Consider the following 25,363-nt stretch of genomic DNA (forward strand, 5'->3'; position numbering starts at 1 on the left):
AAATATATAGAGAACTGACTCTAATTTATAAGAAATCAAGCCATTCTCCAATTGATAAATGGTCAAAGAATATGAACAGAAAATTTTTAGATGATGAAATTGAAATTATTACCACTCATATGAAAGAGTATTCCAAATCATTATTGATCAGAGAAATGCAAATTAAGACAACTCTGAGATACCACTACACACCTATTAGATTGGCTGAGATGACAGGAAAAAATAATGATGAATCTTGGTGGGGATGCAGGAAAACTGGGACACTGATGCATTGTTGGTGGAGTTGTGAACGAATCCAACCATTCTGGAGAGCAATCTGGAATTATGCCCAAAAAGTTATCAAACTGTGCATACCCTTTGATCCAGCAGTGCTACTACGGGGCTTATATCCCAAAGAGAGACTAAAGAAGGAAAAGGGCCCTGTATGTGCCAAAATGTTTGTGGCAGCCCTGTTTGTAGTGGCTAAAAACTGGAAATTAAATGGATGCCTATCAATTAGAGAATGGCTGGGTAAATTGTGGTATATGAATGTTATGGAATATTATTGTTCTGTAAGAAATGACCAGCAGGATGAATACAGAGAGGCTTGGAGAGACTTACATGAACTGATGCTAAGTGAAATGAGCAGAACCAGGAGATTATTATACACTTCGGCAACGATATTGTATGAGGATGGATTCTGATGGAAGTGGATTTCTTTGACAAAGAGACCTAACTCAGTTTCAATTGATAAATGATGGACAGAAGCAGCTAAACCCAAAGAAAGAACACTGGGAAACGAATATGAACTATTTGCATTTTTGTTTTTCTTCCCAGGTTATTTTTACCTTCTGAATCCAATTCTCCCTGTGCAACAAGAGAACTGTTCAGTTCTGCAAACATATATTGTATCTAGGATATAGTGTAACATATCTAACTTATATAGGACTGCTTGCCATCTAGGGGAGGGGGTGGAGGGAGGGAGGGGAAAAATCGGAACAGAAACGAGTGCAAGGAATAATGCTGTAAAAAAAAAATTACCCTGGCATGGATTCTGTCAATATAAAGTTATTATTAAATAAAATAAAATAAAAAAGAAAAAGCCTTTTCTATTCGCAGTCATCACACTTAGCTAGATGGTCTATTTGTTTTTTGGAGCTTGCTTATTAAAAGCTCTTAGTCTCTTCCAAGTATATTTGTAATAATTTGCACAATGCTTGGCATTTAGTACCTGTATAATAAAAGGAAATACAACACAGTTATCTCAAAAAGGACGATGAGGGAAGTAAGTGCTTGAATGGTGAGGCAGAGTTAGCTGGAGAGATCAGAGAATATACTTGCCATATGTGATGTCATATGAGTAAATAAAGGGATCTCTTGAGATTCACAACCAGTAAGAAAATCCATGCTGAAGAAAATCTGAGAATTAATATTCAGACAGAGAGACTAAACTGGTGATATTGAAAAAAAAATAAAATTATACCAGAAGTCTTCCATAATAATAAAAAGAACAGTATATTTTCTTTAATATCCTGAGTATCGATTGCTATATGATCATCATGAATACCCGCTCAGTATTTTACTTATTGAATTCAACTATTAAACCATGATTAGGTTGTGTATATACTAACTTTTCAGGAATATGTACTTTTGTGTAAAAAAAAATTCAATAATAACTACTCATATTGAATCATCTCCTTAAAATTAAAAATGATTGGACCCAGAGTGCAAAGCTGAATTAGACCAGCTCTGCGATTATATTGACCAGTCATTTAATGTCTGTGAATACAAATTTCTTCATTACTGAGTGTTCTAACATATCTTTTATCACTGAAGTTCTAAGAAGGTATTTTAAGAATGTACTGATTTCTCTAAGTTGGAGGTTATTAATTAGTTGATTGCTGGACAAACTAGTGAAATGAATATCAGGTCTCCTATTTACTAATAGTAAAAGAAAGAAGAGATTAGTGAATGCCCTATGTGTTCCTAATAGCATCTAAGAACAAAATTATTAAGAAGAACTAAAATAACAGTGTAGTTAAATATGATGTTTTATGTATAACTTAATTGGGGAAGCCAAGATTATGCACACAAAACAATCAGCATACATGGGAAGCCATATACCTGAAGAAATTACATCATATACATTCTAAGAAAAATGCAAAGCTTTTGGCTACAAATAATTAGAAGACAGAATGTAATAAGGTGCTAATTGTGCAGTTCAGGAAATAAGTACCAAGGGGTTAGAGAAATTGTGGATTAATGTGGGCTGACTGTCATTCAAGTCATTTTCTTGTCTTTGCTTCAATTTCTCTATTTCAAACCATCAGTAATTATTATGCTAACATTTCCTTACACCCAGTCTTATGGGATTTAGAATATAAATGACAGAGGAGAGAGAGACAGAGAGACAGAGAGAGAGAGAGAGAGAGAGAGAGAGAGAGAGAGAGAGAGTGTCTGTGAAGTTTAAAGTAAACTCCTAGAAATTAGGGATATTCCATGAGTTTTATTTTGTCTTTGTATTCTAACTGTCTCAATGTACCTGCCACCATTTTCTCATCACTTCCTGGATCGGTTCTTTATTTCAGGAGAAGCAAAAAATTTATCTCAACTGCTTCTTCATTCTAAAACATGCATCTGCCTCACCTAAGGCCTTCTTACTCTGGAACACTCTCCTCCACCCACTTCATGCCATCTGCCTTTTCCTATTTGTCAATTCCTTACAGGGGTTCTATTTTGAGAAAGGTACCAGACCAGGAAGCTATCCTCCCAGTCCTTCTGTTGCTGACAGTCTAGACCTCACTATCTTATTTTAGCTTGCATTTGTATCCTCATCACTCAATGTACTCCCTCACATGTAGTAAGGGCATAATAAATGCTGCTTGCCTTCCCTTGCTTTTCTGAATACATGTTAAATTAAATTGAAATGGAAATATTTGAGATTAAATTCCAAAGTGCTCAAGGAATTAAATCACCAGGAAGATGCTATCCTCAGTGGACCATATACATCCTGGGTAGTCTTTATTGTCTTTTCATCAATATATTGAAAAGTTGTTCCTGAGTATCTCCTTATGAAGATTCTTTAGTTAAAATTATGCTGAAGACTTTGACAAAGATCTCTGAAAGGTGGAAAGTTTAATATTCCTTTTAGTAAGAATTCTGTAGTTCAGAGGGAATGTTTCTAAATAAATGACCAAAATAACCTTGATGGAAGAGGTTTTGTTTTTTGGTTTGTTTTTGTGTTGTCTACATTCACATTAGCTAGAGTTCAAACCTAAGTTGCTGAGCAACCACAAATAGTACATGGCCTCTCTTTAATGCATTGAGAAATCATTACCAGGGATTTCTTCACCTCAATTAAAAAAAAAAAAGGCAAAACCACCTTAAGTATTATAGGGATAGAAAAGTCATTTGTTTGTTCTATCTCAATTTTTTGATTATAAATTAAAACAATGTTTCCTTCCAATCTTGTATCTCAGGGGTTTAAAGATTAATGAGAATATTCAAAAGTTTTTTAAGAACTTTATAGGAAGAGGGGAACAAAAGAATGGTAATAAGGATATAGGCAGGAGATGGAAGTTTAAAATATGTGAAATCATATCCCCAGCTTTTATTTCCATGTTAAAAAGTGCCATTTTAGCATGTCTTACCTTGTGAAGTCATAGAAGACCTCCCTTTTTTAGATACCTGACTACTAGGATCCTTGAAATAGAGTCAGATAATTTAAATGGCATATACCAAAGAGAATTTAGGGTGGATGCTGAATAAGTCTATTAGTATAAGTTTAATAAAGGATAAAATTGAGAATCACAAAATTTCAGAGGAAGGAAGGACCTCAAAGGCCATCTATCTAGAAGAAGGTAAGCTCCCTGAGGACCCTGTTCATTCCTTTGATCATTATATGTCCTTTAACTCCTAGCACAAAGGCTATCTAATTGAAATTAGTGCAGCCTTAAAAAATTCTTTCTAAAACATTCCCATTGCACTAAGACTCATGGAAAAATGCTTGAGCCAAAGCTAAGGACTTTGTATACAGCATATGCAACATGATGCAGTGAAATGATTGCTATCTTAGAAGTTGAAGAATTTTGTTTTCCATGTTCTACTTCGCAGCTATAGGCAAATCACTTGGCTTCTCGTGGCCTCACTTTACTAATCTCTAAGAGAAGGAGGTTAGACCAGATGACATCTAAGGTCCTTTCCAACTTCAAATTTATGATAATATAAACCATTCAGTCAGGCAAGGGTTAGACTCACTCTTGAGGAAAATGACATAATGTTAATGAATAATAAAACAACAATGATTCAATGAAGAAAACTGAAGAGGCAATTGCAATTCAAGTTAATGAAACTACCTATCTACTTGAAATAAATTCTTAGCCTCAGTCCAAGTTCAATTATTTCCCACTTGCTGAAAGAACTTACAGAAGTAATCTCAAAACGGCTGGTGCTCATCTTTGATAAACTGTAGAGTATAGCAGATGCACCAGAATATAGTAAATAAGTAAATGTCTCAATTAAAAAAATAAAATAGCAGGTAATATTAGATCCTAAAATTAATCAGTCAAAAATTAAATAAAATAAAATAAACTTGGCTTTGATAAATTTCTAGAATCTTATTGTAAAACAGATAATGTTTGACCATTTATAAAATTTAGATTATCTAATCAAATATCTTACTTTTATTGATGAAGCAGAGATTTTAAGTTACCTCTTTTGTATCACGTGGTGTTAAGGGACAAACTCAAGTTCTGAACATTGGTCTTCTAACTCTTTCCATTACTCCTTGTTGCCAAAGTCACAAAGCTATTTCTGTAAAATCAAAATTTTATTGGCAAAATCTCCATATTCTCTTTACTATTTATTTGTTTTGTTTTGTTTTTTTTTTTGCTTTCTTTGACTCCAAGATAAAACAGTGAACATTATAATATGCTTAGGGGTGAAAGTGTTGGAGAGGAGAGTTATAAAACAATGTAAGAAACAATTCTGAACCGAAAGATTTTATAAGAGATAAAATGTACACAGTATTTATAAGTCATTTAAGAACTGAAAAACAAGAAGTGAAATGCATAGCATCTTGATTTCATGAAATCATCATGACAAATGTTCATATCATGTCCTTGCTGCCAACTTATTGAAATGTGGGCCAGACGAAAATAATAATCACAGATGATATAACAGTCATTAATAAAAAAGTATTAATTGGTAATTCTGTCATGGTATTACAGTGAGGTCTTTAGTAGAATACTCTTTTGTTTGTGTTGTTCAACTTTTTAAATCATGAAATGTAGAAATTCAGAGTTGGAAGTCTTAAAGATAATATAGCATAATTTTTTCATTTATAAATGAGAAAACTGAAACCTAAAAGGACTGTGAATTAAAGTTATAAGTGAATGATACAGGATTTAAATTAGATATTTTTACTGTAAATCCTACTATGATGTCAATGTGCTTTTTCACAATTTCAGATGAGAAAACTCTGGAAAAGATAAATAATGGAAAAGATGACATAATCAACATTTTTTTTTCTCACAGACTAAAATCCAAAGGAGAAATATAACAGTCAGGGATGAACATAAACTCCAGTATTTAAACTCAAAAATTCTATTGCACGTGAAACAGCTTTTCATACTGTGGGTGGGTGGGGAGAACTGTCTTTAACTGATATATCTTCTCCCATTGCTAACTATGTCACCTTGAACAGTTTATTTTCTTTCCCTAATACTCAATTACCTCCAGTGTAAAACAATAATATTCTTGATGATGTCCACGTGTCCTTTTCAATCTAAATATGATGATTTTTCTAGTTTAAGAATAAATTGGGGGAAAGCTAATTTATGTGTATGTCACAAAAATGAGTCACAAATTCTTCATTAAGCATTAAACAGGAAGTGAAGAGTGGATTATATTTGAAAATTTGTAAAAATTCATTTAGTAGTCTCAAAAATTATCAGAAATAAAGGTTAAATTTTAATACCAATATTCTACCACTCTTGTTGTATAGTGTGAGACACTAAACATTCCCTGGAGTCACCTCTTTATCAATAAATGGCCTTGACTCTTTTAAGTACACCTGAGAAAGTAAAACTGAAGCAAATGTAGAATATAGTTATATTACGATATATAACAAAATAAGTATTTCAAAGAAGAACCAGAAGAAAGGATGTAATAAAACTGTATGATGAAAAAAAAGCTGACAGTTTGACCATGTGACAACCGAAAATCATAACTTGACAGTAGCACAGTCCATGACATGCTTTTGTTGTCAAGGGGGAAAAAATGGTGGGGGGAACATAGAATATTGGTTAGGGTTTCTCTGGCCAAATTGTATAAGGATGTTGATAATAATTTAATAAAGTGGTTAGGTATGTGTGACTTGTGAAAGACTAGGAGCTTAGAAACATTCACATCAATGAATTTAGTAAGTAAATATACCTCTTTTCAATTACTTTATTACTATGTCTTCTATTGCCATTCTATCTTTTACCCTGTACTTCTGATTGTAGAACACATGCTAACTATTATTACTATTTCAAGATGGGGAGAATAAGACAACAAAAGGTTAAATGATAAGCACTTTATAGATATAAATCATTTTGTATGTAGCATTTTAGTTGATCCTCAGACAAATTTGTTACTGAAGTAACATAAATAGAATTATTCTCATTTCATTAATGAAGAAACTGAGACAATGTAAAATTAAATAGTTTTGCCCAAAGTTACATAATTACAAGTAAGCAAATGCTGGATAATACACACATACATTTTTAACTCTGAGTCTTATGCACCAATTGTTACTATTGTTTGTCTTTCATTCTCAAAGAAGACAATGATACTGGGAAGGTGATTCCATGACATACAAATGAATTGGATTTGAGTAAGGGAGGGCTGGGCAAGATCACCTGCCTCACTTTCTCCAGTAGAAGGAAGAGGGGAAGGGATGGAGGAAGGAGGGAGGGAACGATGGCGGGACAGAGGGAAAGAGGGAAGGAGGAGGTCCTCCAACTGACCCATTCCAATTCAGTTTTATTCACAAAGGTTGTTGTTTGAACTACCTTATGGAGGACCATAATGCCTTGACATTCAAGTGAATTGCATGTAAGTGAGGGAGGGCTGGGCAAGGTCACCTATCTCACTTTCCACTGCCATTGGATCCAGATGGCTATGAAGCAGTAGACTGTCCTTAATAAAAATAACTGCCAGTATGGCAATCACAATCAGCTCCCAACCCCTCCTTCACTTTTATCTGTCTAATCTATTCTTCAGAATCTCAATAGGATAAATATGTGAACAAATCTAGGCCTGGAAATTATGATGCCAATAAGATAATTAGCTAACCAGCAATGTGCTGAAGATGGGTTTAAGTACAGTCATTAACTTCATTTATAGTCACAAAGATGCTATTTCTTTTCCAAAGAGAGTGGACTGTTAGGAAAGGCTTTTCCCAGAGAAATAGCTACCAGAGTGATCCATTAAGTTTGATGATTTATATGCTTGTAAACCTGGCAGGAAATCTGTAACTAACTGAGGATTGGAAAGATTGATGAGGATTGACTTGTCTATATTTCCATACCACTCATCTGTCAGAATCATTACACAGAGGAGGATTTATATAATCATTTATAGAAGCAAAGGGATGGGACATTTGCTGATTTTGTCTGCAAATATTAGAAAAAAACACATGGATGTCAGAGAATAGTATTTTAGACTTTATTTATAATATGTGGTTACCAGTAATAGTATAGGATTTTCTCAGTTTGGCTCCAATCTTTCAAGTTGATTGAACATTACTTCACCTCTTGCACTCTTATGTTCCAGTCAAATTCAACCACTTGCTCTTTCCTGTATATGACGTTCCATCTTCTGTCACTGTCTTTGTATAAACCCCATTTCTTGGAAATCTAAGCCTCTATTAATTTTTTCAGTTATTATTTGTCTGCCCTTTACATAAGAAACTATTTGTGCATATATATATTTGCATTGTTCTGTAAAATATTTTGGAAATGCAATTTTTTTGTTTTATTTTGTGACAGCAATGGTTACAAGTGTGCATGTGTTTCCAATGACAATATTTTGGCCCAGTCTGACTTTGAAGAGAAGATAAAAATGATTTCCACATTTACCCTCAGATCTCTATCAACTGAATATTAGATTATGCACATTATAACTTTCTTTACTTTCTTTAATTTTGTATACACACATACACACACACACACACACATACACACACATCAGCCTAAGGAAACATGTAAAACTTTTAGCTCCCAAAGAGCACACTTCAGTGAATAGTACTATTATACTAGCTACTGTTTATATCTGATAGGCAAGTGTTTCAAGGTTCACCAAAGCACATATTGAAATGAAATATATTGCCCTGATGCACAAAGATTGGTGTAATTAAAAACAAAAACAAAAACAATTACTACAACTGAAAGCTATTGCTAGAAAGAAAAAATCTAATTAATTGTCATAAAAAAGCAAATAAATAAATAATTCTTAGACATTTGGAAGCTGTGGTGGAGGGTTTTTTATAGAATCTTGTAAAGTGAATTTTTTTTTAAGTAGGAAGAATTTCAATACTAATAAAATTTTTTAAAACTGCTAATTATTACCATGAAGAAAATAAAAAAAGATTTTTAATTGGTAAAGTAATAAAAGGCTAATTATACTGGACTTGAAAAAACATTTTTTTCTCTTGAAATTTTCTTTTGAATTCAAGTATATCTATACATAGATATAGATATAGATAGATATTTATATATCTTTGTTAGAAATGCAAGTAAACCTATAAGATCTGAGTATCTTCATCAGTCTGACATATATACTCCCTTCAAGCCTACTGCCTCTCCCTTGACCTCTGTGAAAAAAAGAAAAAAATTACTAGAATTTTCTTACTTCCAACAGCTATAAAAGTCTTGTTCTTACTGAAAGAATGATGAAATCTGATAAATATATTGCTATCCCAAGAAGCAGAATTATTCTGGAATACTAGAACTTCCTAACTAGAGATGGAATGCTATGATGAAATCTTTCAGTAGTTCACACACTGGAAAGGTTACAAGCATAGATTTATGAAGATTATCTTATTTAAGTCATTTTTGAACCTAAAAGGATATGGACTAGTTTGGGAAAGGTACATGTAAGAACTTGCCAGTATATTTAGTTTATGGGCAAAATAAAGGATACTATGCATTTTCACATTTTTTATGATACAAATTGCTATAACTGTCATCAAATAAGATCACATTTCCTTTTGTAAGACTTGTCCTGTGTGCTTATTTAAGAAAAAGAAAAGAAAATATCTAAGAGATGAACAGATTTTAATGACCAGGCAACTCACCTTATTTAAAATAATTTTAAATAAAAATAAAATTTAATTTAATTTAATCAAGCTTAGATGTAGAAAAATGGATTGTTGGTCAAGGACATATTTAAACAATGAAATATGCAATTTGTTGATGAATTTAAATGTGAGTTCAAAGTTTACAGAAACAAATGATGTAAACAAGAGGGAAACATTATGTAGTAATTGTTTTCTTTAAGAATTAAAAAAAATATTGTATTTCAAAATAGCATCAGTCTACTTTCTCCCGATTACTTTAGAATTCACCCTACTTAGCCATGTGCATGCTCATTTCCTCTAATTGAATTCAAGCTCCTTGAAAACAGTGATAATTTCATTTTCCATTTTGTATCCCTAATGCCCAATATGGTATCTGATACATAATAGACATTTAATAAATGCTTTACCTTTCTTTCTATTTTAATTACGGTTTTCTTCATCCTGAACCACCTTCATATCCTGGTGGATATACAGCATAATGGATAGAAGCCCATCTATGGAACCAAGAAAATCTGAATTCAAGTACCATTTTTGTGTTAGTAATAACACGACCATAATCACTTGGCCTCTCAAAGCCCCTAGGCCATTCTCTAACATTATAAACTACACACAAGTGGTTAATCTGCATCAGCGAAATGTTCCAGTTTCAACAAAGGATGGAATCTGTAAAATGCTTACAATTTAGTAGTTCTATGCCATCTCCTCAAAATGTCTCCTCTTTCACTGAAAAAAATCACCTTAAGCCTCATCTTTTAGCAAAAGATTATCTTGATTAGATACATTAGGATGTGAGATTTTTCTTCCTAGCTGTCATATAAATATAATTACTCTTTGCATTCTAGATAAAGTTTAATATTTCTATGGAAGGACAGGGCAATAATGTAAATAGAAAGCTATATAGTGTCATAAAAATAGATATACAAACTAAGGTGTAGTAAGGAAGAAATATAGATCTGTAAAGATTATCATACTCAAATCATTTTTAATCTAAAAGAATATGGGCTAGTTTTGGAAAGATCTATTTGAGAACTTGTCAGTATATTTAGTTATAGGAAAAATAAAGGATACTTTATATTTTCTCATTTCTTATGGTACTGAATTGCTTATAACTGTTCTATAAGTCACCCAGATCAGACTTCCTTTTGTAGGATTCACCCTATTTGCTTGTTTAAACAGAGAATTAATAACCCATGGAATAGAGTGCTGTGCAAACATATGTCCTACTTATTCAGGATTAGATTTGATTTCAAAACTTTATTGGAATTTGAATCATATCTTGCTTCTCATAATATGCTAATTTAATACAACAAACATTTATTGAGTGCCCATCATGTGACAGGTGTTATACTAGGTGTTGGGGAAGAAAGAAAGAGAGGGAAGAGAGGGACCAAGGAAGGAAAGGAGGGAGGGAGAGAGGGAGAGAGGAGGGCGTGGAGGGAGAAAGGGAGAGAGGAGAGAAAAGGAGAGAGAAGCAGAGGGAAAGAGTAAAGGAGGGAAGGAAGGAAGGAAGGAAGGAAGGAAGGAAGGAAGGAAGGAAGGAAGGAAGGAAAGGAAGGAAGAAAAGAAGGAAGGAAGGAAACATCAAACAAAGAAACAGCACATTTGACTTCAAGGAGTTTTCATTTTATTGACGTGGAGTAAAAAGAGTAATAGTAGCATATGTATAGAAAATATGTACCCAAAGGAGTAAACATAAAGTTTATATAAAAACAAACCAACAAAGAAAATAATTTTAAGAATTGGAAAGCACTAAAAATCAGTATAATCAGAAAAGGCTTTGATTTTCCCAAAATACAGACTATTGTGCAGTGCTTTGAATAAGGATTCTGAAAATGTACACTGTATTTTATGCTCCCCACACATGCACTCCATATTCTGTCTCCAAGTCAATACAGAGGCAATCTTCATATTTAGAACATGTTTCCTCTTAACTTCCACCTCTTATAAACTCTATATTCCTTGAAGCTTCAGTTCAAGTATCATATATATGTATATATATAAATATATATATAATTCTTGTCTTAATTCCTGCAGTTGTTAGTGTTCCCAAATCCCCACTACACTCCAAATCCTTTTTTTCCATTTTCTGTGCATTTTGTATTCCTTTATTTTATTGTATTTGTTACCTATTCTATCTACCAAAAGAATAGAAGCTCTAAGGTAATAACTATATCCTTTTTTTCTTGTGTTTTTCCTTTTTTGATACATGGCAAATCATTAATAAAGGTTTGCTGGGTCTAAATGCAATTCAAGATTTAATGGTAGATGGAAGAGTCAGTGTTGTACAATATAAATATTACTGGAATTGGAGTCTTAAAACCTGAAGTTCCATTCCTTAAAATGATATGAGGATAACATTGATAAATATTATGAAATTTTGATTTGGTAAAGATTTCAAAGGTCATGTAGTTCAACTTTTTCAATTGGAACTATGACTGAGTAAACTGAAGATTTGCCCAAATATACCTAGGTATTAAGCAGTAGAAATAAAATTTTACCTTCAGCCATTTGACATCAGGCCTGTTATTCTTTTCATGAAGACTGCTTATCTTTCACATTGAGATCTCAAAGATAGCTCCTAATCCTGGTGCTAGGTCACTTTTGATCTTTACTGGTCAGTAACATTCATCAAAAACCTTTTAACCTTCACCTACTCCACCTACTTCCACCTACTCCACTGTGTTGATTTAGAAGATCCACTTATCAGGGTAATTGAGGTTCACTCTCAGTCTTCAGATGTTTAAGGTCTAGAGTCATATGAATCAAATTCATCAAAAAAAAAAAAAAAAGGAGAAGAGAGCTCTTCCTGTATTTTGTTTCATCATATCCATAATCTGAGGTACACTTCTGGGTACAATATTTAAATTTGGGAATGCATTTCTACATTCTGTTTAAAAGGGATTACTAGGATCTCTCTAAAACATACTCTCAATGGACAAAGTAAGCCATGTATAAGATGGTATTCATTTCCCTCATCACAAACAAAAATCTTAAAGCACAATAGATTCATAAAGGTATGTTGACAAATACTTAAGGTACAATATAATAACCCCTAGTTGCTGTTAGACCTTCCTAGAGAACTGATGTTTAAAACGTGAAAAATATTATGGCAACTGAATTGTCCAAACTGCTCATTCAGTATACATATGCCTTGGTAAGTCAAAGGAAAGGACCTTACTCCTGAAATCCCAAGTGCAAGTCTTCTCCCTCCAGTTCTCAGCAGTAAATAGGGCATAGAAATCCACTCCTTCACTACCATCAGCATTTTACCATTTTCTCCTGAGACAGTAGTCTTCTATGCTCTTGCTTTAACTATCCCTTCTTTCATTGTAACCATGTGATACTAGACTTCCTTCCTTGAATTTTATTTTTGAGTTGTGAAATAATATTTGTATTAGCTTATAAGTATGACCTAAAGTCATGATAAAAGTGTTTTTTTAAATTTAAATTCTATGTAAATATGATATAATCATTTAGTATACAGTTTTTAGTATATTTTAGTATACAATATACCCCCAAACAGCTACTTTTAGAAATACAAATTATATATATATATTATATATATATATATATATATATATATATATATATGTAATTCCTTCATCTCTGAAACATCCAAGTTTAGTAAAAGAGCTAAGTAATTGGTAAGTAACATATACATTTATTAGCATTATGGACAAATATTGTAACATATCACTAAAAAGCTGAATAAAAATAAGGTATTGATAAAGTTAAAATGCAAATAGACCCATTTAATTTCTCATTCTCTGTCTTCTTATTCTAGGTGACATTTCAATTGCATTGATAATATGAATCATTGTTCTTTTAAAATAGAAAATAAATACCTATAAGCATCATTTGGTCTCAAGTTACTAAAAGGTTACAGAAAACATAGAAAAAACAATTAATTAATGGGTTTGGAAAGTGCTTACTTGAAATGTTGGTGAGATGATGCTTCAATTACATTTCAGTGGACAGTCCCCAGACAGTAAATATAAGTCAGCATGTTTCCCTACTTTTCCAATTAAAATAACCCCAGTGGCTACCTTCTTGAAATTGATGAAGTACACGATTTGAGATAGGTTCAACCCTTGTTTCAATTCTGATGTTTCCTGTTAGTATTTTTAAGTTTTTCTCTGAATCTCAATTTTCTTATCTATAAAATGAAGATAATAATACCTATAGTAACTACCTCACGGGGTTATTATAAACATGAAAGGAGATAGTATATTAAGGTACTTTAAAAATGTTGCAAAGAAAACCACAAAAAGTTGAGTTGGAGAAGTTTTACTAATAAAACTTCAAAAGGAAATAATTTGGGGGGGGTACAATTTTCATTTCCTTTTCAACAAAATCATTTCAAATATATTTTAATGACATTTTGTCTTTACATTCCCTAGATTACTCCCTGTATCAATATTGCTTTACTAGAAAACAATGGGAATTTAGGTTTGAATTCCTGTACTAATTCAAACAAAAAAGCATTATTTTTTCCCTTAAAATATTCACTTAACAGTCCTGTCAGGAACAGAAAGATTCCCAAAATTATACCTTGAGCCAAACAAGGGTCCCTTACTACTACAACAGAGCTTCTGCCAGTATCCCTATACCTTCCCTCTTTGCAGTCTGGAGAAACAAAATAACAGACACTTAATATACTCTCAGATAGGGAAGAAAACATGTGGGACCAAGCCTGGAATCAGGGAGAATCATCTTCCCTAGTTCAAATATTCCTGTACACTTACTAGCTGTGTGATTTTGGGTACGTCATCTAACCTTGTCTGTCTTCCTCATCTGTATAAAAATTTGGAAAGGAAAATGGCATAGCACTCTGGTATCTTTGCCAAGAACATCCCAAATAGCATCATAATAAGTCAGACAAAACTGAAATTATTCACAATGCCAATGCTAAGGGATGAAATCAAGAGGTTGTGAGATAACAAGGTGGGAGGGAAGAACAATTCAGTGGATAACCTTGATTTTCTCCACAGAGGATGAAGCAACCTTCAAGATGAGCATTTGGATAACTGAGAATCACAAGCAAAACTTTACAAAATTGTGGAAAGTAGAAAAGCTAATGAATTAAGGATTTTGTGGCAATTTGAGAAGGGAGAATAGATTAAGAACTAAAGATATTAGGAAAGACTTCCTTTAGAAGGAAACTATTGAACTGATCCTTGAAAGGAAGCTAAGGATTCTAAGAAATGGAAGTGGATTGAAACTCAATCATGGAAGTTCTTGTCATCTCACAACTCTTGATTTGATCCCATTGTTGGTCATTTCAGTTTTGTCTGACTCTTTGTAATGCCCTTTGGGATTTTCTTGGCAAATCTATTAGAGTGTTTTGCCACTTCCCTTTCCAAATCATTGTACAGATGTGGAAGATAAACATGTATTTATTTTCTATTTTTAAAAAGCAATGATTTATATTATGTGCTATCTGTACAGAGGCATGGAAGTGGGAGATAGAATGATTAATGAGGGAAATAGCAAGGTGGCCATTTTGATTAGAGAATAAAGTTTAAGAAGGTGTATAAGTATGAAATCAATCTTTAGGGGAAGGCTGGGTGCAGTGAATTCCATGGAACTTTGAGCTTTCAAAAAAAAAGAAAGTTGCCCCTAATAACTGTTTGAAATCCCTTCTAGCTCCAAGAGCTGTGGTTCTATTTGAATACATTTCCCTCCTACTATCCAAAACCAATGCATCATAGAATCACAGAGGTGAACCTAAGTTCTCAAAGACAATATAGGAAGGGTTCTTCCAGAAAGCCAAAATACTAACCTAGTTAGATTTGGAGAGACTAATCAGAGTAGATGAATTAATAAGTTGTTTCAGTCACAGTTCATGAAAGACATTGAATAGGGCACAAAGGGAGTACATTTTGCCTTTGTGAAAAGAATATCCATACAGATGAAATCATAGATACTTGAAATATTGGACTAAGTCTAATTCTAAAAGTAATAACATAGAAATATTGCTTAAATTGTTGTTGGTGACTTCCGTTCAGTTGATAAGACAAAGTGATGACTTTTATCTCTTGCAAAGGAAATTACAGTGAACATTTTGTCTGGGAAAAAGGCCACAGACTCAGAGGTTACTAGTAACTTTATAAATCTTTAGAGTACAAGAGCATCTTTAGTGACCGCTAATAGATACAGAAATTTCACCAATCAGTTTCCTGATTTGTAAGTCCATCTATCATAAGCAAAGAATGCTGAACAGCTTCTAATGGAATAATGACACCTGTGTAATTGCTAATCACACTTTTATAATTCCTAGGTTTTGCATATTTACTTCTTCCATGATGGCCTAGTTCACTCCTTTCAATCTTGTGAACAGGTTAAAATGCTATTCATCAGAAATAGCTCCAGATGAAGCATTTATTTACCAGTGAATCATAAGGATCTTTCATTAAAGATTTCCATTTTAGAAGCTGATGTGATACATTAATTTGGTGTGGTGGAGGAGAAAGGATTCTGGGGTTTTGAAATATTTGATCTTCGATCCAATTCTACCCTGATTTAAAATCCCATTCCTGTTACTTGGGACCATAGGCAAGTCATATAGTCTCTCTTTCTCTTAATTTTCTCATCTATAAAATGATGGATATTGGACTAGAAAACTTTTAAGGTCCTTCAACCTTCCTAGGAAGACTCGAGTCCCAGTCTGTCCTCAGACATTAATTGATTTTGTACTCTGGGCAAGTTATTTCATCTCTGTTTGCCTCAGTTGTCTTAACTGCAGATGGAGATGATAACAACATCTATTAAATGAGATAATACTTGTAAAAGCACTGTTTATGGTGCCTAGGACATAGTAGTACTATAAAAATGCATATCCCTCCTCCTTTCTAGTTCTAAATCTGCAGTTCTATGATGCATACTTCTTCTTTCTCTACTAGAGTGACTATGAAGAACAAAATCACTTAAGTAATTACTATATGCCAAATAATGTACAAAGCACTGGAAATGCAATCCAAAAACAATAGAAGTTCCTTGCCTCAAGGATATTTTATTAGAATGCAGTTAGGAAAAATACATAGGGAAATGGTGACCAAGGAAGAATATTTTGGTTTGGAAAAATACAAGGATAATGAGTAGAACAAATGGGCACATGAACACATATCTTTTCCAGTATCAAAGGCTATATTGACTTAAATATAGTTCCAAAATTGGAGGGAGGAGGTCAGTAGCTGAAGATAGAGTAGCAAGAAAGTTTGTAACAAGATAGTTGAGTATTATAAGACAGTAGACTTTCATAAAATAGGATAGAAAAACATATTTTAAAGTCATCTTGTATTTTTGTAACCCACTTATAACTTGAGTATCTGACATTGTCAGTCTTCAAAAATTTAAATCCAGATTAATTGCATTAATATTTTTTTTCTGGAAATGATTATAGAGGTATTCTTATATAACTGACCTGGTGTACCTGCATATTTCTTCTGGAAATTCAATAGTTAATAACTAATCTGATTACAGAATCAGCTAAGAGATTTAGGCCTAAGAAGAGGGCAAAAAGGACAGTTAACAGTATATTCCGGGTCAGCATCTAAAACCTAGGAGTCAAATAATTTGGAAGAATATGTCCAAATGGTTTATTAAGTGGGGGCAAAGAACAGCATCCTTGACCAAACCTCATCCTTTGTGATAAATCTAAGAACAATGGCCTAAGAATTGAGATAAGAGAGGCAGATTATTGTGCTCAGGAGGTTGGCCACTAATTTTTTTTATCATTTTCCTATTCTTATAAAATGAAGTATCTGCTTTAAGCATAAGGTATTAAGTGTACAATATTTAGACAGGCCAAGAAATAGGCACCTAATCAGTCTTTAAAGTACAATGTATGTTAATTATGCAACAGTTGTTATGATTTTCTTTTATTGGCTAGGTAAGAAAATGGTGAATAATCACATAATAGTTACTTAAAGAAGTTTATAGGCTCTTATTTATATTATTATTGTTGTTATCTTGATTATATTTATATTTTATTTTAATTTATACTATAATATCTATGTTTACATGTATGGGCACACATATACATACACAGGCATATGTACACATACATACATATCCTATACATATATTTATATGTATACACATATACACATGCATACACACATGTCTATATCTATATATCTCAAGGTAATTGGGGTCACACAGATAGTAACTGTCAAGTCATTGAAATTATATTTGATGTCAGATCCTCCTGACTTCAGGCCAGTACTTTATCCATTGTGCCATTTAACTGCCTCATATTATTTCTTTAAAAAATATAAACTTTTATTTTTATCATCTACTTACTAAAAGGAGTTTCTTTCTCTAACCCTTTGATCATTGGGAATGTGAACTATTGTTTATACACCATAAGTTCATCAGGGTAGTATAAGTTCTAGGATAGAGAATCCTTTAATAGAAGTATATAATAGATGTATATAATTCATTTGAAGAAATTTTATATATATATATATATAAACATATACATGTATATATGTTTTATTTGCACACACATGTATATATGTATATAAAAACTAAATACACATTAATGTTTAATACTATTATTAAAAATAAAAAAGAGAAACATCATCATGACTTCCATACTGACAATGTCCATTCTCCAATTGATGGGCATCCACTCAGTTTCCAGTTTCTGGCCACTACAATGAGGGTTGCCACAAACATTTTGGCACATACAGGTTCCTTTCCCTTCTTTAGTATCTCTTTGGGGTATAAGCCCAGTAGGCCTGTTATCTCTTTACTACAATAGGTTTGTTTCTCACCAAAAGATAAAATTGCAATGTTCTCTTGGCTAAAGTGTATTGTTAAAAAAATAAATAAATAAAATAAAAAATAAAATGTATTGTTCTCTGGGAGCAGGTTTCTTGGGGAGCTTCTGGAAGCAGCCTTAGTTTTAGTTCAGTGTAATAATCATCTCAAATGCAGCCAGGAGTTAAAATCCAGTCCTTTATTGTCGTTTCCAAAATAGCCCGGTTAGTTTTCTTAGAGGTCTATCTTTCCCCTTGGTTCCAAGAGCTCCTGTTGCTAGTCCTTTGCCTCTTCCAGCTTCAGCCTCTCTTCTTCCAAATCCCTCATTCTGCCCAACTGAATCCTGGCTTCTCAAGCTTCCCAAAGTCTTCAGTTGGCTTGTTGGAAGCTCCTTATATATGATCTCTTAAAGGTGTGAACTCTAAGGTTGACTCCTCCAAGAGTGGAATTGTGGGAGCTGTGACTTGTGAATCTCCTCCACTGAACTTGTGAATCTCCTGGACTTGTGAATTTCCCGGACTCCTCTCTGACTTGTGAATCTTGTAGAACTCCAATGAGTACTAAATACATTAGTGAACCAGAGAACTGCTAAGCACAATGCTAAAATTACACAACTGACTTAGCACCTTGTAAGAATCCTAACATAAAATAATCCAAAAGAATCTGCCAATGTAATACAAAAAGTGAAAAAGTAAGGTCCTTATCAAATCTTCAATATGAAATCAAATAGTTATCTTTCCACGGCTCACAAGAATTATAGAATTAGAGTAATTATGATACCTTTCTGCCATTATTTAAACAAATTAACCACTGACCTTGAAAAAATACATTTCTTCCTCCTCCCTATTTCCAGAAGAAACTTCTTTTTATATAAATTTCACTTAAAGAAAGCAGATTGAATAAGTTAATGTAAATAAACTTTATTCTTTTTATTTTTTTATTCTTTTCAAAAAGTTGATTTGAAATGCTTTTTATTCAATCAATTAATGTGAATGTATTAGGCCAGGGGGATATGAAATGAAAACGTTTATATCCATTAGTAAACAAAAAAAAAGTAGTGCCCTTTAAGAAATTTTTTGAAGTACCAAATCACTTTTCTTAATGTTCAGCTAGATCCTGAATTTCTTTAAAGTATAAGTTGAAAAATAGCCAAAAGAAAAATAATCTCATTTGTTTAAGAATGTTAATAAGGTAATACTAGATAAACCTGGGTTTTTATAGAACCTTTGATACCCTCTAAATGTGTGATAATGAGCACATCATCCAACCTTTCAGTGCCCCAGATAACTCAAAGATTAGGACTTGTAATAGGGATTTGATGCTTTGCATTGATGGAGGTAATTTCTACTCTGGGAGTCCTTCATATATATGAAAACATAGGTGTACTTATTTCCTTTCTGTGCTATTTCCCAAGGGATTTAAAATATTAACAAAATAATATGGGTGTTTTCTTTTAGAGGAAAAAAATTAAGTTATAATCTATAGTCACACTTGATCTATACAATCATTTAGCAATATACATAAATATCTATCAATACATGTAAATAAATATTTTAGTCTGCTAGGTAAATAAATCAGAACAGTAAAATTTTAAGTATTAGTAATACATTCTTAATCTGGAGAATATATATTTATTTTAAACCATGTTATTTTTGTTAATCTTGTTCATATGTTTGGTTTTCTTTATAATCCTATATATTTTATTTTATTTCTTTAAAAATGTTACTGTGGGAAAATATCAATACATATTGCCAAAATTTCAAAGAAGTCTCTCTCTCTCTCTCTCTCTCTCTCTCTCTCTCTCTCTCTCTTCTCTCTCTCTCTCTCTCTATATATATATATATATATATATATATATATATATTTTCTCTCTCTCTCTCTCTCTCTCACACACACACACACACACACACACACACACACACACACACATACATTAACAAAGTTCAAGGATTATTGGCTTATTTTGGGGTAAGCCTGGAACTTGAAATCACAAAACTTGGCTTCAAATCCTGACACCAACACATACTCAGCTTGAACTTCTGGACAAAATCATTTCAGTTCAGTTATTAAGAGAGAAAATGAAATTAATATGACCAGAGAATCTATATTTTTAAAGCCATAAGAAAGCTATTAATTTCTTCTGTACTAGAAAATGTTTATAACAAAATTCAAGGTATGCACAATAAAGGACAAAAATATATAAAACATCTCAATTAGTTCATTCTAAGCATTATATACCATTCATCCTTTACATCCTAACCTGTGGACAGCAGAGATAAATTGTGTTGCAATTTCATATTTGCTTAGGGCTTGTAATCTCAAATAATTTTCAAAGTTCAGATCTTCTGGCTCACTAGGACTTGAGTGATTCTCCTTATTCCTTTTGAGAGAGGTTCTTATGTTCTATCCCTCCATTCTGATCAGTTTCCTCATTTGTGCTTTGAAAAGCAGCAGAATAGAACAGTTTAAATACTACGTTCAGTCAGATCCTGCCTCTGACTCATACTGACCAAATAACCCTGAGTACATCACCTAATCTTACAATTCTCCAGACTATAAGACTAACATTTAGAGCAAATGCCCAACTGCAAAGGTACAGGGAGTACCCTACACCAGTAAAATCACACATCTGAAATCTCTCTACATATATTTTCACTACTTACCTCTCAGGGCTGCTATTTTCAAGCAATTAATCTATTTAAATGATTGTTGTTGTTATAATTGCTTGGTTGCCTTCAATTGTTCCTGACCTCATTTGGGGTTTTCTTGAAAAAGAGACTGGAATGGTTTACCTTTTCCTTCTCTAGGTCATTTTCTAGATGAGGAAACTGAGGCAAACAGGATTAAGTGAGTTGCCCAGACTTGACTAGTAACTGTCTGAGGCTGAATTTAATTGAAAGCCCAGTATTCTATCCTAGCAACAGCACCAGAGGTTTTTAAATAAAGCCTTGAAATCCATGGTTTGCATATCTTATAGAGAATATTGTTTTTCATGTATAGATATGATTAAATGTTTTCTGTGGTTCATTTCCAAGTTTACACATATATCCATTCCATGACTAAATTCATAAAATCTTGAGAAAGAAGGAATAAAATAAGTATTTGTTAAGTACCCACTATAACTTAGTGCTGGGCATTATGATTGCAAATATTATCTTATTTGATCTTGACAACAAATCTGAAATTAGCTATTATTATTATACCTATTTTATAGTTGAGAAAACTGAAGCAGATAGAGTGTTAGTGGTTATTATCTCATTTGATCTTCACAACAAACCTGAAGGTATACACACACACACACACACACACACACACACACACACACACACACACACACATACACACAAGAAAATAATCCAAATAATGGCTACATTATCAGAAGTTTCTGAAGTTCATTGCAGAGGGGAGTGACGTGATCATACCTATGGCTTAGAAAAATCTCCTTGTACTAAAGAGTGGCTTGAGTTAAGGGAAAGATTTAGAATGCTATCACAATAGTTTGAAGCCATAGGGGCAAAGACTTGAAATAAGATTATAAGCGTATGATGGGGATGTATGCAATTGATGTTGGAAATAAAGAAAAAATGATTTTTTAACATATTGGAGGTAAATGTGAGGTAAAGAAAAATGAGGAATTGAGAATGAGTGCATATATAACTGAGAGAAGGGTGGTTCCCTTTGATAGTAGTATCAAAGTTCAGAAAGGGGAAGTATTTGGGGGAAATTGAAAATTCTGTTTTGGACTTTTGAAATTTAAGATGCTTTCAAGAGATCCTGTTCAAAATAATACTTCCAAGTTAGATGTGGTAAATTACTGCAACAAAGTAAAGAGACCTAGGACTGGATAATGAGGTGTCCAAAATCATCTAAGTTTAACTGAATCTATGGGAGTTGATGCAATCCCCAAGTGAAATGGGTGAAATAAGAAAAGGATCCAGAACAAAGCTTTGGGAGATGTTAATACTCTCATTTTTCTGTTTTATTTTATACTCAAGGATTCCCATATTTTATTCCAGATCCAGTTTGACTCCATTTGCAGATTTCCATTTTCTCACCATTGTAGTACCAGGTAATTTCCCCAGAAATGTGTAACATTTGCTCTCTCTTCATGTCGCCCATCCTTCTATAGTACAATGGACTCATGCTAATTCCTGGGTAACTGCCATCCCAAACTTTGTCTCCACCCTGGCACTTGTACATGTCTGTCATCTCTAAAATTCAACTTTTTAAAAAATTACTCTTACTGGTTTATGAGAAAAAAAATTCATAGCATATTTGTTGATGATTATTCCCCTTCAAAATGCCCTAATTCTCCACTGCTCCCTTTCATCCAGTGTTCACGCTTTAACTCTGCCTTTTCTTCTATACTTCAGGGTTATCAGATCCCCATGTGGGAGCAACTCTTGATTTTTACCATATCTTACTTAACAACTCCTCCATTCCATAATTCTAAGATTTTATTCTCTGACTAAGAGTTGGCTATTATCTATTTCTCCTTAACATTATCCTCGCTAAATCTGATCAACATTCAACTAATGGATTTTCTATTTCCCATTGTGTCTTTCTACGATAGTATCTGAGGACAGAGATTCTATGACAGGCCCCATTCTACATATTAATAGCCTTCTCTTCTTTATAAGAATCTGTTATTTTTTAAAGAGGGGTTTAAAAAAAGTACATCAAAATGACATTTTGTCAAGCTTGTCTATATTTATTAAGAATTCCCCACATTTTCAACTATAACAACAATATAACCTCAACATCTTCATTAAATAGACTATTAAACAGACTGCAATTCATGAATACATGTCTTATACAGAAAGTTACATTTAATAGAATTTATAGTAATCACATCAGCAAAACACTGTTATTTATGGGTCAGCACATGGAATTAAATTCACTCAATAGAATGATACATAATAATGATATTTGTGGAAATAGGATTTTCTCTGTAAGTAATCTCTTGGGAAACACTTGTCTCTTTTTGGGACCAAACTCTAATTGCTTCCCTCCAAACCGCCCCTCTATCCGAGGCAATCTCGTAGAATGTTGGATTAGAAGTGGAGCCCATTTGCCAATCACATGCAACATCTAGAAAGGATATGCTGCTGGGTTTTTGTGATCTCATCTTTATTGCTCCAAATCGTCATCCATTGTCATTCCCATGAAGCCTATACAGCTGGCACCATGCAAATGATCTTGTTGGCTATGTATGTTTGAAATGCATAAAGCATCTGATAGAGCTTCAGATAAAATATTGCCATCTGCAAAGAGAGAGGGCAAGATTTGTGAGAAAACAAGCTTTTAAAAACACTTCATTTTTAGTTATGCAATGTGGAAGAGTCAGGCAAATAAGTAATAAAAGGGGAAACAATGAAGTCTCCTAGGGCGCTAAATTAAGAATTTATAGTCTGAATGATGTCTCAGCAATCTCATTCAATTTGCTATTATTGCACATCTTAAACAATTATGAACACAGATGACATAGCAATTTTCCCTTATAAATCTGTAAGGGTGATAAATAGAACCCACCAAATTCATTTTGATGGCATTGTTAATTGGTCTAATGTTCAGCATCATGCTTGAAAACAAAAATGCTGTGAATATTTAAAGCAAGTAAAAATTTAAGCAAACAAAGCATGGTAGAGGTGCTAAGTGATATTTTTATTTTTGAACAGATGGGACAATTACTATTTAAAAATGGTTAGTAATTGCGAATGACATTCATATAAATAAATGCTACAAATGAACTCTAAGATAGGTGATGCTGCTGGAGTAAAAATAAGTATCAGTGGATAGGGACCCAAACAGGGAATTGTACTTAATTTGGGGCACGGTCATGTTGAATGGAAATGAAATGCCTTGTATAAAAAGTGAAGCTAAATTTATAATGTTTGGTGATTCAGTGTGCTCTCTATAAAAAGGACTTTAGTTTTGTTGTCCTCTGCTATGAGGCAGCCCAGAAATCTATTAATAAGGCCCCATGAATGATGGCCTAGAGTACGGCTGGTGAGGTTTATAAGATAGTAACAATCACAGAGGCAGTATTTTAAATTCAGCGTGAACAATTTTTTTATATTGTACCAATAAACAAAATCAGCTATAACTTACACGCTCTTTTGGCTTAAAGATATAAAAGAGAATTGGAGGAATAACTAGGTCTTAGAAACAAATTAGGTTGTTTCTATTGCACTACTTTAGTGCATCCCCCCTTTCCACAATCACCCTGGAGGGGGGAGAGCATGCCCAGGGAACAGGGTAGATGTTAGAAAAGCAGATTTTTTTTCATCTAACTGAATTTTGGAGAACCCTAGTTATCAATTTTGTTTTAACTCTGATGTAATCTCAGCTGCAGTAACACCCTTCATGTAAGACTTAAAAACATTTGTTGCTTTTTAGTAGATGATACCATATTCAAGTAAAATAACTAATGAAATCACTTATACTGTAACTGTACCTTTGTAAGCTTCTTTTATGTTAATAGTTACCTAATATAACAAAGCATATTTTATATGCTCCATAAGTATGTGATTTTATTTTCATGGGGGAAAAGTATTTTTAGTTTTAATCTTCATAAAATCTTGAATCCAAGAAGAGAAAATGTTTTTAACAAATTAAATAGACTAATAGTAAGAGAATTGACTTTTTTAAATGCTTAAGTGTATATATAAATAAAATAATGTCTTTTTTAAAAGTTCTATTGACACTGATAATGGACCCAGTTTGAGGGAAGGGTGGTTAGGTTGATATAGGAGCAGCCAGTTAGATATAGCAGTGCATCCTGAGTCAAAAATATCTGAATTCAAATAAAACCTTAGATACTTACTGTCTTTGGGATCCTTGCATTCACTTAACTACTTTTTGCCTCAGTTTCCTCATCTACAAAATTAGAATTATAAGAATAGCACCTACCTTCTAGGGTTGTTTTGAGTTTAAAAAGAAATTTTTGTTGTGTTTTATAAATTTTAGAGCAATATAAATTCTAGGAAACTTCTCAGAAAATTCTTGGTGAATTTGAAGGAGGTGTTTTATTTATGGTAAATTTGGCTTTTTTGCTGTATCATAATATATTTTTAATTAATTCATTCCTACATTTATTCATCTTATAGCACAGAATGTCTCTGTGTGACTAAAAGCTTTTATTCATACAAAAGAGAAAACAAAGGAAGGTTATGATCTCTCTCTTCAAATAAGACTAGAAATATGATATAGAAAGTTAATTTTATTTGATTAACTTGGTCCCAGAGGGCAAGACTAGCAAGAATGACTGGACAT

The sequence above is a fragment of the Antechinus flavipes genome, chromosome 6 (assembly GCF_016432865.1).
Source record: "Antechinus flavipes isolate AdamAnt ecotype Samford, QLD, Australia chromosome 6, AdamAnt_v2, whole genome shotgun sequence".
Classification (NCBI taxonomy): Eukaryota; Metazoa; Chordata; class Mammalia; order Dasyuromorphia; family Dasyuridae; genus Antechinus; species Antechinus flavipes.